The sequence below is a fragment of the Watersipora subatra genome, chromosome 1 (assembly GCF_963576615.1).
Source record: "Watersipora subatra chromosome 1, tzWatSuba1.1, whole genome shotgun sequence".
Classification (NCBI taxonomy): domain Eukaryota; kingdom Metazoa; phylum Bryozoa; class Gymnolaemata; order Cheilostomatida; family Watersiporidae; genus Watersipora; species Watersipora subatra.
This window is the reverse complement of record NC_088708.1, coordinates 75,785,533-75,805,132: the sequence shown is the minus strand read 5'-3', so window position 1 is coordinate 75,805,132 and position 19,600 is coordinate 75,785,533. Positions and strand designations below refer to the sequence as shown.

Genomic DNA, 19,600 nt, shown 5'->3' with positions numbered 1-19,600 from the left:
TATGTTGTTGTATGTAAAACAGAGGTGAAAAATCTCATTGATGAGACAACTTCAAAAAAGCATACAACAAAAATGTTTTTAGAAATTCAAATTTGGTAGTTGGTGTTCTGAATACGCCGGAATAACAAAGGTCCAATAGGCTATTCGCCGAAATCCGTCCCACAAAGAAATACACAACATACAAAGAGTGTGAAAGAGATACGATGCTCGCTATCTCTCATTTCTGCAATATCCATTATAAGTTATAGAGAAAACAAAGCGGAAAAAGGTAAGAAAAATTAAAACAGTGAAAAAATTAAAGTTTAGTAAAATAAATACTAAAACTTAGCTATAAGTATGTTTAGTAAAATAAATTAATTTAAGTTAAATTCAAAGTTTATGTTATACAATATATATATACACAATATATATATATTGTATATATATATATATGTATATGTCTTGAAAGTAAGAGATCCATACGGTATGTACTGTACAAATATACATAACTAGCTGTACAACCCGGCGTTGCCCGGGTAATAAAAAGTCTTTGGACAGAAAATTTATTTGTATTTAACATATAACAACATTTGCCATTCTAACTTTCACACTACATATCATGAGAAAAGTGTTTTGTGTAATTGAAATAAACTAAGAGAGAAAATAAAAACAACTGTAAAGGTTTCCAAATTTTGTCAAACAACTTTTAAACTTCATATCATGAAGTAAATGTTTTGTGCAAGTCGAATAAATTAAAAAAAATAAAACGACTATAAAAAGGTTTAGATTTAAATGAGAAATAATTAGCAAGTAATGGATAAATTAAGTCGGTTTTGCTACGATTACAATAAAAGATGATTCGGTAATGATATAATTAATACGAACTGAGAAAACAAAATAAAAATCCTAAATATGTAGAAATAATAATAACAATTCTTGCATAGAAGTGTGTGTATAAAAAAGGTTGCTGTTCCACCAGAAGCTATCCATCAAAACTTTGAATACGGCAATACTGGTACCTCTCGATACCGGTACAAATGTAAAAATGAGATACTGTATTGTCTTTGTCTGACCGAACGGAAAGATAATGTCAAGGCTCTTCCAACGGAGACAATATAATTGTCCGCGTGAGAAGAATTGGCCTTGACCCAAGATATCGTAATTGAACCTTGCGAAAAATATTTCTTAACAGGGGCATTGTAATGCGTGGCCGCATCGGTAAAATAGTCAGCTATTGCCTATTTGCTTGGCTATTAGCTATAGCCGAAATGACACCCATATCCACATACTTTGAGAAATATTTACATAGATAGATAGTGTTACACTCTGTTTCAGATAACAACTAAATACACTGAAGTAACAGTAGGTATCTATAATTACTTACGTTAATATACTATTTTGTTATTAATTTTTAATATGTACAGTACGTACATAAAACTTTGATGTTTTTACCAAGGGGAGTTTGCATTAGATAAAAACTATGGGTTTTTATACCCCTCTGTAAGACATTTTCGCCTTACTATGCCAACGCTGGAACGAATTAATGTAGTACGGCGGGGATTCACTCTAAAGTGATTAGAAATTCCGAATAACAAAATGTTTTTAGGAATAAAAAAGCTATGAATGAAAAAGCTATTTAAACTATCGACCTTGACACTGCCGATAAACATAGTTATAGCCTTGGCGTTCATCAATGGTTAGAGAGAAACATCAAGTTGGTTCAAAAAGGCTGATTTAAATGGCGTGTAATGGACCAACCAACAAATAGCACTATTTTATGGAGAAAGGCTAATACGTAGAAGGCGATGAGACAAAATCCTTTAATGTCTAAAGAATGAATAGTATCTAGTAGAGGTGGAACGAGACAGGTTTTTTATGTTCGAGACGAGACTCGAGACACTGTCTTGTAAAAATTCGAGACACGAGACAGTGAAATAATGAGCATTTGGTGATGATATCACAACACAAGTACTAGCGTACTTGGTATATATAAAATTGATAAATCTCTTTTTAAATTGAATTTTCGCCTGGTGTAAACGATTTGAATACAACATTTTAATAGTGATATGCATGTAGTTTTTGTAAACAAAAGTGACACAAACAGCTCTAAAATACCGAAGTTATATATTCTAAGAATATTGAGCTTGATTGATCATAATTATTAAAAAACATATTGCTTTGTACATGTATATTTTTAACATCTATTGAATAAGTCTTACATTTAATGTAATGTGTAATGAAACCGATAGCCGTCGCTCTACAAAGAAATACCGCAACTAAAAGAACACACGATAACACTTTCATTCTTATCGTTTCATTAATGTTAAGTTTTGTTTGTGTATTAACTGTAGTATGTGAATTATATTTAAATTGTACTCATGAAATTATATGAATTACTGTATACATGTACATGTGTGTTCTTATATTGAACTAACAATAACGGCATTGTTAACCGAACACGGACTATGGTCGACACGGCCTTCTGTTCGTTTCTCTGTGTCCGGGCAAGTTTTACCCGCGATTGGTAGTATATAAAAGAGGCCCGAATTTTATGAAGGGTAGTTGGTGTTTAGACACGATAAAATACAGACATTTTACCCGCAATAGTCTTATTATCCGAGGATTATCCGAAGAGTAATTAGATACGACCCGGTATTTGTTTTAAGGACACTGAACCGAACTACAATATATTAACAGGGCCGTTGTCCGGACTACATGATTAGACTCGGTGGCCAACATAATCAATAGCAACAGGTAGTAACGGACCGGGTATAACTTTAAAGGCAGTTGCCCGCAATCCATTACAATATATGGAGTTGTTGCTACCGCAAGAAGCCATGTTTTAACAACCGTGCGCAGGCGCTTTAGTTCTATTTCCTGTCTCGAGTTTGGCAATACAGTCATACTTCAACTTACGAGCTTAATGCGTTCCGAGACTGAGCTCGTATGTCAATTTACTCGCATGTTGGTGCAATTCATTTATATATAGAACAATTAAATATATATTGATTGGTTTCCATACTCTAAAAAAAGCAAATAAAACACTCAAAACAAGATATTGTAACAGAAAGAACATGTTGGTTATTGTCCTTACGTACTACATGCTTTCAAAAAGCAACAAATAATAAATAATGCAAGGAAATGTGATTAATTAAAATGTAAAATTAAATACATACAATAGCAGTTAACACTCGCATTTGCCAGGGAAGGAGATATAAGTTATCCTTCGTTACAGCAGTTGTCCTTGATAAATTTGGATTTTATCAAAGTGTTAAAAGACAAACTTAGAAGCAAACCTAAAAGCAAACTTTCAATTTTTAACTAAACGTAATTAAAAATTTTTCGGCGTTCATAGTTTGAAATTTCTCGCTGGTTAGCGAGAAGTTTTTCCTTTTTTTCGCTTTCACGACTAGCCGGCCGTTTTAAGATAAACCTATCTAAGGCCGTTTGCCTTTGTCGCCTTTGCAACATGTTGCGATTAGGACGAACACAGGTGTCGTCACAAATGGTTAACGCACGACCACTAGCCAACTTGTCCGAATGTCTATTAAACAGTTTGGATAGATAGCGCCGGCCTTTTCACATAGCATCGTTTCAGTGACGCTGTCACCGGCCAATTGTTTGTCCAATGCCATCAGCGGTCGTGAAGATCGCTGCACCGTTTAGAAACTATGGTTAGTCCTTTTGCGAACTAAATGCCCTGAATATAATCCTTCTGTTTGATAATTATGAATGTATTTCTGTCATATTGCCGAGCTAGCTGAATCACGCATACACATTTCGCATATTTTTCAATATTTTTCCGTTTAATATCGACTGTTATCATTTGCTTTCTCTTTGTATTAACTTTCATTTTACTGGCAAACTTTCGGTCTACGCACAGTACTTTTAATTCACATAATTCTGCACAGAAAATCGTGCACAAAACAACACGGTACAACAGTATAACCTGAGCAGTTGAAAAATACAGAGTGATGCTGTTCTCATAAAACACCTCCGGCATACTTGGCAACTGACTCAAGTGCTCGTATCTCAAACATGGCTCGTATGTTAGTGCTAAAACTTGCTTGAAAACTGGCTCGTATCTCAAGTTTCTCGTACGTTGGAGCACTCGTAAGTTGAAGTATTACTGTAGTCAAGTCGAGACCAATACGAGACAGGTCGATACTCGAGACGTCCCGTGTCTCGTTCCACCTCTAGTATCTAGTGTATTAGCAAATAATTTAGCAGCATTTGCTGCTGAGAAAGATCCTTTCTCGTAAAGACTACAGCTTAGTTGCTTGGAAGCTGCACAAAGACTTTCTAGCTAGAGATGTATTCACACCTGCTATCCGCATAACAATAGAGCTTCACTGTGGAGCAATTCATTCATTGTCATCAAAGGGATTTAATGGCTAATGAAACCAAGTCTGAGAACCACCACAACAAACCATAAGCTCTTGCCCAACAATGGATATTCATAAACTTCACAACTGCCATAAAATAAATATGATAATGTATAATTACCATACCATAGATAATAAAAGACTTCCGTGTTATTCTGTGAGATTAGCAAAGCAAACAGTAGTATTACTAGTAAATGTAAATGGAACAAGATAGTGCAATTTTTGGATTCTAAACTGTGCGCTGGAAAAAATGCACATATAATGGTTACAAGACAATGAAAACATGAAAACAGTCTACACATATACACAGTCTTCTGCTCACTTCAGATGACTTGTTATCGTACTTTATGTGTCCACATACGACATAAAGAATGGACAAATTAGTTTGTGACACTGATGTGGACTATCCATGCACATTATTAGCCTGGTCATTCCTATCATGTGTTATTATTGCCATGGTTACAATGTTACGCAGCCCGAGCCAGTGGTAAAAATAAAGCAATCTAAGTAAATGACAGAGTTATTCTTATCATGTGTAGGCATTTTAGGAATTGTTGTTTTCTACTGGAGTAATGTAACATAATTATTTTTATTATTTTTTAAGCTAATAAAAATTCAGTCTATCAATTGTGATTGTGAATAAAAGTTGTGTCATCAACAACTATGCCTTGAAAAATAGAGAGCAATGGCACGGGCCACTTTAGTGCACGAGCTCAAGCCAGGCTTGCTACACGAGCCTACACATTTTTTTCCAGTCTCACAACTGTCTGACTCATATCTGAGCAAGCCTTGTGACAATAGTAAGCCTTGTGACAATCATAAGCCTTGTGACCTTGAGTAAGATGAGTCACATACGGCATTGCGTTGACTCGGTCTACTAGTCCACTGTAAAGCCTGGTTTCCATATGACAGCGCAAAGCGCGCAACAAGGCCCACGACGTCATGCGTAGGCCAGCTGTGATGTGGAAACGTCAACGCGCGACGTGCGTACGCTGATCGCAAGGATCCAACAGAATGGATCCTTGCGACGGGTGCGCGTGATGATGTATCCCACAATACACCGCTCGACCTTTTTAAACCTATTCCACAAATCAAACGAAGAGCTGTTTTCCGAAGAAATCGGTCTCCCGTACGAAAAAGTAAGGAAATTATCCACCCTGTCCAATGCAAGCATGGCACCTACGCGCGCTATGGAAACGCTGCGTCGCAGCCCAAGAAATGCATTGCGCACGATCACTGGGCTGCGCATAATCATTGCACTGTCATATGGAAACCAGGCTTTATATATCACATGTTACACTACTAATCAGAAAAGTATCAGTTGTAACACTTCGTATAAATGAAAATTTTTGCAAAGTTTCTAAGCCATGGAAATTTCTAAAAATAGCAATGAAGATTGAACAACTTCTGTAATGATAAATTACCATATTTGTAATGTAAAAATTTCCGTTTATGCAAAGTATTCCAGCCTGATCAAATGCGGACACATCACCAATCAAAGGGCAGTTATGTGCATGTGAAGCCGTTTATATAAATCACTGGCAAAAGTGAAATTCATTTTTTAATCATATCATTTATGTGCTATTTGACTTTTATGGCGGTGAAATTTAATTTTATGTGATTTATACATGTGCTAGGAAGCTACAACATTAATTTGAATTAATTGGAAATAGTAATTTATTTAATATTTAGTAAAAAAAATGGTTGTAACAGAGATTTTTGTAAATAATTTGCTGTAACAGAAATTGTCTAACTTTTGTTGCTTTTTTTAAAATTTTTCGAAGTTTACAAGTTGTGTGGATATTTCTGTTCACAAAGTATTACAATTGAAAAGGTATTGGAGCCTTTTCTGATTCAAAACAGTGTAATAAAAATATTTAGCCAGCATTTAAATAACATTTATTGATAAAAGAGAGAAAATATGTTAGAATTGTAACAGATTCAGGACTCGATTTTATATCGTTAGTGGCCATTTTTGTTGCTGGATTTATAAAAGACTGAACAGTGTCTACCACCTACCCATAATAATATAATCAATAATCAATAATAGTATACTATATATAACTACTGAGTTGAGGCTATGTACAGATGATGAAGTACTATTATCATATAGTGTCTAGCAAAGCCTACCACAAGTAGTAATTACGCAGGGTGATAGGACAATGAGTTCGCTGCCAACAGCGCAACGTCACATGATTTAGAGTAGAGGCAATATGCATCGTCAGAACAACGATGGACTGATGAGTCAGCGCGGCAGCGAGCAGGCCGTGACCCAGCAGCCATCAGATATATCAAGTATACATAATATTATCATCGACCAAAGGGTGAGCGGCAAGCTACGGCGAGACAAAAAGGTAGAGATAGAAAAGGAGCCCGACGATGCGTTACAGGAGGCGTTTGACTCTGGGAGTGATACGAGTGTGGGTAGAGCCACGGGTAAGCCGGAGTCATTCTACTTTTTCATGATAAATTGGTTTTGCTTAGAGCTAACTTTTGCTTATCAAATATTTGAATATTTTTGATGTTATATCTCTGTAAACATATCAATCATCGATGTAAAAAATAGTAGGAATGAAAATTAGAATCTACCAAAATAGAAACGGAAAAGATGACCGACTGGGCTATTTGCCAACTGGATTGTTTACAGCCAAGATCCACCCACCACACACCAAACATATAGACTATCCGAGCAAGCATGCGTGTTCATTTTGTTATCTCTTATGGTAATGGAGTGCTATTGCATCGACTCTCTTGTATGAAAATCTGTCAGACTCTGTAATGGTGAGACTGAAAGCATTCACAGATCTTGCATTTGTAAATAAAGAGAGCAAATGATAACCGTGACATTCCTTTAAGCCGAAGAGTGCCAAGTGAATACGGATTGAGTTGTTACACAAACACAGCTTCCCATATACAGTGAACTCTGTATATACGAATTTAATTCATTGTAGAACCTGGTTCACACTTGAAACTGTCATAAGTTTTATACAGTGTTACAATACATTATAAGAGCAGATTATTACTTGTATAATTTATTTCACTGCCAACATATCTATGAAAACTTCACAATAAGTACTGCAGGCAATTACACAAAGGAAAAAAACAAGTGCGTATGACGATGTAAACAGAAATTTGAAAAAGTAAAAGTTTCTAATAAAAAGATTTATTGTATTATTATTATATTTACTGTTACTATACCAAAGATAAAGGCAGATACAAATGCTGCTTTGGTTATACAGATATGTAACATAACTTACTATAACTTCAACTAGCTAAAATAAAACGAACTTGATTTTTATGTTTTTATGTACCCTACAAATTTTATACATATTTTTTACAGTCTATTTTTCATTTTCATCGCCAGCCTCATCATTTTTACTTACAACAGTGCTTTAAGAAATTTAGATATCATATGCTAGAATATCTCCTGCTGTACAGTATAATTTCTTCTATAATTTTTAGATCATTTGTTAGAAAGTTCATATTTTTAAGAAGCTATGACAAATACTATCTTTACTCATTTTGAGAAAATGATTATAGTGCAGACAACTCCACCTAAACCAACAGCAATTACCTCATAAAGCAATTCATGATCGTATGGTCAGGCTTGTGCACAGGCAGTACCGCAGGTATTGACTGTCTAAAAATTTGGTGATCTGAGCAACACATTTACCGCATTATTTTCTGTTGTCCGAGGCTATTCAAGAATTATGTTCATGATTGTCCAATATTCGTGACGAAAACAAATTTAATCCCTAATACAATTACTTGGGTTGTATTCCAGCTAATCCTTTGAATACGCAGTGCTGAGAAATCCAAGTCTATTATGGGCAGCTGACTATATTGCAATAACTGGAAAGTCTGTAAATATTAATATTATTTAAATATTTGTTTTGTTTTAAACAAATTCATTTAACTATTGCTAAAACAGTGCATGCAAAATCTCCTATTTTAGTTGTACTGAAAATATACAAACAACCAAATTTTTCGCAATACATGTACATACGTGGAATTGCGTGGTCACGCTCAGTCCTACACATTTTAACAGTAGTTACCTAACGGGCAGACCATGACAAGCTAACCTATAATTGGTTTTGGATTGAATCAAAGCATGAAAAATTTAAGAATGCATGAAGTTGTTAAAATTCTGGTGTCACACTTTTCCTCATTTGAAGCAACCTTAAAGCTGTTTCACATTATATCGTCGTATGTCAACATTCATCATCGACTATGTGAACTGGGGCCAATAGCATCGACGGGTATGTCGAAAAGGTTTGCAGCTGTCAAACTTTCCTCAAATATTTCGCTGAGCATTGACTACAGCCTGAATGATGTGAACCATTTCGGTGATGGTAATTCGCGACGGGGATAACGTGATATATTTATTTCCGTTTATGATAGTTGCTTCGGGCCTAGTATTTGATTCGAACACGCGAAAACAAAAAGGTTTCTTCGCGACAAATTAGAAAACTAGGTAACGGAATATTTGCTAATAGAAACGTGGATGGATTTGTGATAGTGTAAGCATTGTTATCATCGATGATCACCAAAGTATTGTGGCATCCTTGCTGAAATACAGCGATGTAGTGTGAACCAGCCTTTAGGTAAAGGTTTGACTAAGTTGTTTATTGCTATCCAAAAGACCTACAGAAATCCTCCTACAAACATATTGAAGGCCTGGCTGGTTTTAAGTTTACTTAGTATTTAATTTAACAGGTATGAAAATAAATCTCTGGTGTCTGCTAGACGCGTTTAACCTGGCAAGATCTCCTGGGCAAGGCCTGCTAAATTAAATGATCTCTAATATATCTGTCGATGCTCAGAGCGTAATACAGAAGAAAAACAGTCTGTCTTTCCACAAGTTTCAGGGGCTGAGAATATGGCAACTATAATACAGGAGACAACCATATAATTTTGAATCTAATTGCAAAGTTATTTTCTCTTAACTTTAACAGACAAAGATAAAGATGAGTCATCTGGCAGCATTCTATACAAAAGTGCCTGCAGGTTGTTCAAGGTAGTACCCATCTCCTACTTCTTGAGGCATGCCGAACGCGATGAGCTGAGGATGAGACACCATAGTATTGGTGAGTCTGCATCTACCCTCTCATCTACCCTCTCATAGCAAATGTTATTGTAAAGGAAAATTACCGTGTTCCTCTACTTGCTCCACAAGATTCAAACCACTTGAGTACAAAGCAATGAGTATATATATATATATATAAATATATATATTTATATATATATAAATAATATACATATAAATATAGTGACTCAAACTCTCAGGTCTCTGGTAGGAAACCCGAGTTAGAGCAGAAAGTACCACCCATAGGGGTTAACCGGGGTGAGGAAACAATTTATATATATATATATATATATCATGAGTATATATATACTCATGCTACAGACAGTACTGTTTCGGCTATTCAAGCCTCATCAGTGCAGCTCAGAGCTCAGGCAAGGGACACAAATCCCAATACCAATGAGAGTTGACTTCCTGCCATGAAACAACTAGGTTGCCTTACAGGCACAGAAATATATATATATATATTTCTCAAACATGTATGGTTACAGTTTGAGATGCAATAAACAAACAATAAACTTCACGATGTGAGACTTCCAGGAACACTGCTTTCCTTGACTCATATAAGCTCCTTATTCGTGCGATGTTAAGCCCGCCCCTCAGTCGTATTGCCGACTCCGGTGGCCTATCCTTGATTGACCGGAAGTTCTATCAAGAGCCGTGTCGTTGGCCGAGTCGGGATTCGGTTCTGACGCCGGTTTCCGTGTCTCCTGCTTCTCTCCCCTCACTAGGCCTGGGCCCGGCGATCAGCTGCCACCTTATTTCTCATGAAGGGCTTTTTCAAATTAATAAGAATTTGTTTGGTCGTTTGCATATCCATAAACTTACCTTTGTAAAGCAATATGCTCTTCACACTGTAATTACTCTATTGAAGATCTGTGAATAAATCCAATGGAACATTTTTAGCATAAAGGTACAGCCAACACAACGAATTTGCCATTCAATCTGACAGAAATCACGAAATGAACGAAAAACACAAAATTATTCGGCCAAAATTAGCGAGCACGATTTTAGTAGCTTTTGATATTTATATAATCCAAGACATAACGCGACGCGCAAAAAAATACTAACGCGATTTGCCAGTGAATACGATGCAACTGGCTTAATTGCGTTAAAGATCGCAACTCTTTTTACGACGGAACTTTTGCTGCTAAAAGAAATTAATATTATTAAAAAAGAAACGATTTGTAGATATGCTGTCTGAACAATAAAAAACCAACAATAGCGCCATCAAGCCAGTTGCCTCGTATTTCTAAATTATATTTCCTTCTCACTGCTGTTACCCCGTGCACCTTGTTAGGCCTCATTTTGATTGAAATCAACATTACAAAAGAGAATAAATTACTGACAAAACGAAAAAAATTGTTCAGTGAATTTAAAAGATTAACTTTGATATGAAAATTACAGTTTCAACAGATAAACAATGTGAAAGAAGTTGTCATGGGAGTTGCATTCTTTTTAGTGTGTACATGCACAAAAAATGTATTTTATTGCAGTATGCATTCCTACATGCATGTGTTACAACTAGCTTGCATCACTGGTATGTGTGGAACACACCGGTACTATGTCAGACTATGGTGAATAATATATTACAGAATGCTGTTTTAGCCTATACTACATACTGTCTTGTTTATGATTTGTCTCTGTTGTAGCCAATTGAAAATGCTATTTTAAGCAAGATATGATTTAAACTGATGCCTTGTAATACATAAAATATTGGTGAAAAACACCAGCCATTACCCACCTATGATCATAGCTGACAATGGAACAGGCAAAAAGAGAATTATTTAAAAAAAGGCTATTTATATAGGTATATATTTAATATGAATAGAATCGACAATAGCATTTAAATTTATTTATTCCTCTATATACCTTCAGACCTCAAAACTTAACGCTAGACTTCAATATCTAAAGCCTTGAACTGAGCGAAATGAAAAGAAATGCCTACACGGAGCGTAGATAGTATATCAACTAAGCTGGAGGAGTGGTGAAACAGACATCTAGTGGTGGCAGCATTTATTTTAAGCAATTTTTATGTTTATTTTGGGTGGTGTTGGCGTTTGCTTCGACACGTCCAGCGTGAGCAAAGATTTCTGGGTTGATAATAAATATCTTACTGCAAGATTCAAATGTCTTTGGTTTGAGAAAGGCGGATCGGCTAGGCTTTAGTACACTACCGAAAGACATGTAGATTTCTCAGTCTATCAGAGAAACTCGAACTAAAAGGCTGGCTATGGACGTATCTTGGGAAATTTTTAGATAAAAACTTGTCAGTCTGACCTCAGTTTTCGACCACAGTTTATTCCATATGGCTCTTCACAAAGTGATCCATTCTAATTCCGAAACAAATTTCCTTACGACAAATCATGCAATTAATTTTAATCTATTCTACGGCTAAAAATAACTTTTTAAAACAAACAAATTACATTATTTTATAAACAATATATTAAAAGTGCAGGTAATATAGAAAGTACACTAAACTTTTCGTTATCACATGTACTCTGTTAATATAGCCGGCTAGGCTGGGGACTGCTGTGTCTGTATCAACCCCAGCATCGTTTCTTCAAAATTTCGTGTAAAATAAGTAAGCGTAGAAATAGCTTGTGGGTTTCATTATAATAAAGGATAAATTAGTCTTCTATGCAAAACACACAAAACGGTCAAGTATTTCATAAACTACAACAAATGTTGCACGTTATGCCTAAAGACTAGAGCTAGGGTATTTTTAAGTTCCGAAATTTTGCTCCGATTTGTTTGAGATCTGAAACATTCACAAACTGAGGCTGTACTGCGCACAGAAAAGTGCTGACAGACTAGATAGACACTGAGAGAGAATAATCAATCCACAAAGGGATTCATTGAATCAAACTCTGTTGGAGAATGTGTGGACGACTTCCTGTTGACCTTTACAGGACCTCTTGGGATGAAGGCTATGTGTGTGTCATTGCTGAGTAATGCGACCATTGAGACCCTCGATCTGGATGACAACGGTATAGAATCTCAAGGTTGCATTTATATCTCAGAAATGCTGAGGGAGAACTTTTTCATCACAGACTTGGTAAGTATTCCAAATGTTCAGAACCAATAACTAGAACTAGTGAAATATCTAATTCATTGTCACAATCAGTTGGCTGCAAAAACAGTGGCCTATTTATGTAGCACTTGTTGCCCTTGAAACCACCAAAATATAGCGAATCCGGCTAGACCACCCTTGCACTAAGGGATGATAGCTTATTTATTACTGATATTTCCTCTAGTTATGCAAGAGATTGTTATAATAAAAATAGCTTGTAATTACACTCTTTGTGAAAGTTTAATTGCCTCAGTGAGTTTACAATCAATTCAGAGAACAACAGACACTGTAATGGTGTTCTGTGTAAACTAACGGCGTCTTCTGTTATGTGGATACTACACTTGCCATGATTGTACACAGAAGGTTCCATATATGAATATATTCTAGCAGCATAGGTCTGCAGCATCAGCAACCATAAACAACGTGAATGTATAGACCATAACTTACCATATCTGTACACACGACATGGATATTCAATTTTAACATAAATTTAAGATTTTATGCAATCTTGATACATCAAATTTTCAACGTAAACGTTTCTACATGAATATTAAAAGGACAACATTTTGGTAATTTCGTAATACAAAAATGTGAGTACTTAGCAGCTCGTAGGTACATCTATGAAGCTAGTAGATACATCTATGAAGCTCTTACCAGTTCTGACACTTTATTTCTAGGATTTGTGATTTGTTTCAAGCTACAACAAACTTTAGCGTTTAAAATTCACCAATGAGGTTACCATCTGACAGACTTAGGGCACTTTCCGATATACTCTCGTGTAGGGCACACCACTAGGTGCTTGGATTAGTACCAGTTTAGAACAATTAGGTTAGCTTTCAATTGATCGAGGTGCGTGATATCCAAGTATGGCACCGTCCCTTTAAAGTACATGTATATAAGCGCATGCGTCGTAGCGAACTATCAAAAGTTGTTGCCCTTTGCCCTTGTTGCTCTTTGTAAATAATCTAATGTTTTTAGTCTACCGTAATCAAACGCTTGCCTTACAAAAAACATGCTCAGCATATGCTAAAATGTTTCATTAGATTCGTTCGTGGGTCGTCGATGGTGTAACTACCATGTTGAGTGATCACTGATTGGTACAAATAGAAGATAACTCTTAGCTATCTAGGAATTTATCTGGTCTATGGATACATATAGAACTAAACCAGCGCTTATCGTGCACCCACATGTAATTACACAACAGATATTTACCATATCTGTGATGAGTACTCCTTTAGGGGGGTGCATAGGGAATCTATGAGCATCCTTTACCTAACATCTCAACCTCATGTTTGTTTCCTACTCAATCATTCCTAGACGCTGTCCAATAATAACATCGGACCGAAAGGTGCAGCAGCCCTTTTTGACCTCCTCCAGCACAATGACTCACTAGTACGACTCAACATCTCTGGAAACCCTATAGGAGACTCGGTGGCGCACGCTCTATCTGAAGCCCTTATAGAGAATACAAGACTGACATACCTCAACCTGAGTACAACTAGGTAAGCAAAGACTACAGGAGTCGGTGGAATTGTTTCCTCGCTCCATTGAGACTGGTTTCGGATCACTCGCAAACGGTGTATAAGCAAGAATATTTGATTATATTGTTTTACCCTATCATACCTGAGTTCATCGTTTTTACAAGACCTCAGAAGCATTGACCATCTGAACAGCAGGCACCTAATGCGAACCTGAGTTCCAAACCAATTGTCTCAGCAGCAAAAGACAGCAGGTGCTCTTTGCTATACATCCTTTGTCAACTTTGGGCTTGTGTCAAACTGACAATCGCTTGACAATATGTTTCGTATTAAATAAATATGTTTCACACATACTTGCTACACTTTAAAAAAACAATTTTTATGATGGAAGTGTTTGAAGAGCAGGTGGTAGAAAGCGGAGAGATAGCGAGATTACAGCTAAGTAGGTATAATGTATGGAACGAAAAATGTGACTGCTTAGCCAGAAACCAAATACTTTCACTAAGAATGAACTGCTGTTTTAGCCTCGGGGAGCAAACTGGAGCCGAGTTAGGTCGAATGCTCGCCACTGACACGGCCCTCCTCAAGCTAGACATCAGCTTCAACAGTTTCAGGACAAAAGGAGTGCAGATGTTCTTGCATGGACTACGCGTGAGTAACCTATGTAAAAGAACCAGACCTATTTTCCTCGAGTAGAAAAGCTAAGAATTCTTTCAACAGCCTCTTACTCAGAGTTCTTTCGGACTCTCTACGTGAAGGGGATATGCGTATGGGGTAGTGCTGGGCACGAGTACTTCTTGGTCAACGGGTTTAGACCCGCCCCCTTCTGTTCGGGTTTTTCGAGTATCGGGTAGCTAGTAGTGCTAGGCTCGGGTATTTCTTTGCCTACGGGTTTTTCGGGTATCGGGTTTGTTGATATGGATTTTATGTTTAAATTTTCTAAACAGATATATTTTCAAATTTACAAAGCAATTATATTTCTTTTCAATTTATTTATCATTTTTCAGTTTTTATCGACTGACATTCGTACTAGCAGCGTTAGCAGGCGTATTGTTAAACAGTCAAGATAGTCTGGGGCCACAGGGAATTTTCGTCCCAACAGGTGGCAGAAGATAGGGTCTATGGTAGCTTAATACTTAAGCATGTTCTATGGACCTCTCTGATCTTTTTGTAGATGACACTCCAAATCTTATAAAAAACTTTACCTTATCGGCTTTTTCCGTTAGAAATGCTTGTTGGCTTAGTAAAACTTGGTTATAATGAATTATGTAATCCATAATAGCTAGCTGTGGTAATCAATTTAAACAGAGTTATTAAATTTTTACTGCTACTACCGCGAAGCTGATGGCAGTTTCTAACAAGGCGATAGCGGAAACAGACTAAGGACCTATGTGTTATCGGTGAAAGCAAACACGCGCCGTATTAAAAAGGCATAGATTTGTTCACGAAGCCGATTTGGCAAATTGCGCAAATAAAATTTGATTTATGTATTTCTACTCACCTTTTAATGACAAGTAATCACTGCTTGACTACAATATCTTCGGTAGGTATGGTAAATAAGGTATGAGGTGCTTTATTCTATCTATTAAATTAAAGACTCGTTATACCTTATTGTCGTGCCTCTTTAGCAAAAAGACACAGAAATACCCTGTGGGCCCAGATTGAGAGCGCAGGGTGCAATAGACCGAGTTTTTGTTCACACTACCCGACGGATCCGTGTACCAAAACCCGAACTCTAAAGTCAAAACCCGAACCCGAAGGACCGGAATACCCGAAATCTCTATTACCCGATGCTCGAGAGAAGATAAACCCGCGAGTTCAACGAGTATTACTACCCGTGCCCAGCACTAGTATGGGGTACACGATAACCGATTTGGGCAGAGTCTGCTGACACCGGATATGTGCACACGTGCTGAAGCAACAGCAAAAGCCTTGGCCTGGGATCTTTATATATACTTTAAACGCTTTAGGCTACAATTATCTTTGAACGATGCAGTAAATTTATCCTTAAATGTTTTATTGGATTCAATCGCGGGTCACAGATAGAGTAATTACTACGCCAGAAACATATCATCGATAAAAGCTGAATAGGGAAAACAACTCCAAGTTTATGAATACACATAAAATTGAACGAATGCTTATTGTGCACTCTTAATACTCCTTGACGATTTTTTTCTTTGATATGTTCTATGGCGTAATTTTATAGAGTACACCTAGGGACTCTAAAAGCGCGTCTAATATGTGTAGCCGACAACAACCTCAAACTTGCCATATCATAAACACGTACGGTGAATACTAACGAGAAATTCAATAGATTTGTCGGCCGGACATCCTTTGTGTCGATTGCATATTGTTGAAGGTTTATGAACACATGTAAGCTTACAACAAACGTACATAGCTTATTTCGCACCGATTTTCAATTAGAAATAGTTTTAGAAGTTTTCTCTGATGTGTGCATCAGAAATCTGAAAGGATCTTTTGTTTCCAATTGTTTTTTTCTTGCAACCAGAACTATACAATTTGGATCGGTACGACTAGAAAGAGTGAATCAGTCATCTTTGCTACAATCATCTGTAATAGTTTCCTCATAATTGCACATAGCTCTTGTATGCAGATAGCTCTTGTATACAGACAGCTCTTGTATACAGATAGCTCTTGTATACAGATAGCTCTTGTATACAGATAGCTACTGTATAAACATAGCTATTATATACACATAGCTCTTGTATACAGATAGCTACTGTATAAACATAGCTACTATATACACATAGCTACTGTATACACAGAGCTACTATATACACAGAGCTACTGTATACACATAGCTACTATATACACAGAGCTACTATATACACATTGCTACTGTATACACATAGCTACTATATACACAGAGCTACTGTATACACAGAGCTACTATATACACAGAGCTACTGTATACACATAGCTACTATATACACAGAGCTACTATATACACATTGCTACTGTATACACATAGCTACTATATACACAGAGCTACTGTATACACATAGCTACTATATAAACAGAGCTACTATATACACATTGCTACTGTATACACATAGCTACTATATACACAGAGCTACTGTATACACATAGCTACTATATACACAGAGCCACTATATACACATTGCTACTGTATACACATAGCTACTATATACACAGAGCTACTGTATACACATAGCTACTATATACACAGAGCCACTATATACACATTGCTACTGTATATACAGAGCTACTATATACACAGAGCTACTATATACACATTGCTACTATATACACAGAGCTACTGTATACACATAGCTACTATATACACAGAGCTACTATATACACATTGCTACTGTATACACATTGCTACTATATATACAGAGCTACTGTATACACATTGCTACTATATACACAGAGCTACTGTATACACAGAGCTACTGTATACTTCCGCTTACTAATAAGAATGTTTTAGAAGAACGACACGCTACAGACACTTAACATAGCAAACAATGGCATAGGCCTGGAAGGCTGTGGGGAGCTGGGCAAGGCGCTGCAAGACAACGGTGCTCTCATAGAACTGAATATCTCTAGCAACCGCATACCTCTAGCAGGGTTGCTCTTAGTTGCCAAGGGGCTAAAAAGCAACACAACATTACAGGACCTTAATGTAAGTACATCGGCAGCAAACTATGTCAGCATGAGCCAAGTATTCCAATACCATTATAAATACACAGAAATACATCACCTTGCCCATATATCACAAGCTCAACGAATGTTAATGCATCATCATCCTATTGGCTGGTTCACACTATATCGCTGTATGTCGTTGTCGAATACACAACGACTATTCATTGACTATATGCGCTGTAAAACGACGGCATCGTCGAGGCAACGCGGATAAGTTTGACAGATTGCAGCGGTCAAACTTTTCCAATAATTCACCAAGCATCCACGACAGTCTGCGCAAAATGCACCACTTCGGCGATGGTGATTGACCATCGCCGATTTCTATTTTCTTTCGTGACAGTTACTGCGAGACTAATATATTTCCCTGACCGCATTGTATAATTCACCGTGCTTACCATGTTTTGAGTTACCGTGCCATTCAGTGGTTCAACGGACATTCACAAGATGCCATTTAATGCTAGTGCTTCCTGTGAAAATACAGTACTAAAATGTGTTGCTGTTTATTGACCCCACCGGTCAATAAATAGCGACACGCAGTCTTATCACACTTACAAGCATTATTAGAACATTAGCTCATTTGGAACTGCTACAGTTGAAATAAAAATGACTGAAGTATGAAAATGTTTATAATGGAATAACCTGCACGATATTTTAATGCGTATCACTCGCATTTCCATCATTCGCAAGCTCATCAAATGCGGCACGAAAACACGGTGAATGAGAATGCCACACCACGAACTATTCCCTGATAGGCTTGTGATAGTGTGAATATTATTATCACAGTCGATCGTCAAAATTTTGTGCGACTAACACTGACATATGGTTCACACTATACGACCAACATACGGCGGTACATGTATAGTGTGAACCAGCCTCAGGCTAGTCTCCCTATATACCTATAAACTATGTTGTTACTAACCAACTCCCTCTCTCAATCTTTCATAATGTTCATATTACACCAACTGAGAACAGAACCATTAACTAAAGTGAATGTATTTCAGCTGTCAAGAAATGTCTTCATGGCTCCGGGGTGCATGCTGGTCATGGAGATGCTGAGCAAAACAACCAACAGTGGCCTCCGGTTTCTACGATTTGAGTCCGCGCTGCTGACCAAAGAGGCAGCCGATTTGCAAGCAGCGCTGGAGGTAGGATGCTATGATATGTGCTATTATGTTTATATAGGAGTTCCATAAGACATAGAATCAAAGATAACGCGTAAAGTATTAAGGAAGGGAGTGTGTCCGATATTCACATTCTATTTAAAGGAGATGCGCTAGCGACGGTGTTTATGCATTTTGTGCAAATAGTTATGAAAAGGATACATTTCTTCTAAACGAGCATTTTATAAATGTCCAGCATGCCTGTGCAGGGGCAAATGTTTAACTAAATGAAAAACACAAGTAAGTACTGTTATATTAGTACTGCTAGTATGTACAGTTATATAATCAACTATTTAATTGGCTTAATAATAATCTCCATGCATTATTACCTCAGCATTTTCTTTTCATCTGAAGGTTTTATCGAAGTTTTTTAAGATAGCCTAAGTTTTTGCGAAAAATAATCCAATCAACAATTAAATTACGGGTGAGTTGTTATAGAACCTAATATTTTAGGTACACTTAAAATTTTATTTATTAAAGAATTTGCGTCTATCAGCTGCCTCTGTGTATCATTACAAGCAATATTATATCTCTAATACAGTAACTCAACAGTCAGCAAAGTTTAATATTACTTACATTTTTATTTTGTTTTTATCAAATTTGTTTAAATACGAGGGGCGATCGTAAAGTTCCAGGAATTGTCTCAGTACACAAAAACCGTTAATCATAATTACCTAATTTAAACTGTCCCCTTGCAAGTAATCGCCTGAGCTTGCTATGCACTTGTCCCATCTGTGTTTCCACTGATCCGTGCA

At 36.8% G+C, this 19,600-nt stretch overlaps 1 protein-coding gene across 2 annotated transcripts in view; it reads right to left on the bottom strand.

Annotated features, from left to right (window-relative positions):
* Positions 1 to 19,600, bottom strand: part of LOC137410492 (retinoblastoma-binding protein 5-like) — a 66,263-nt gene that overhangs the window by 10,264 nt on the left and 36,399 nt on the right. The gene's annotated exons all lie outside the window — the stretch shown is intronic.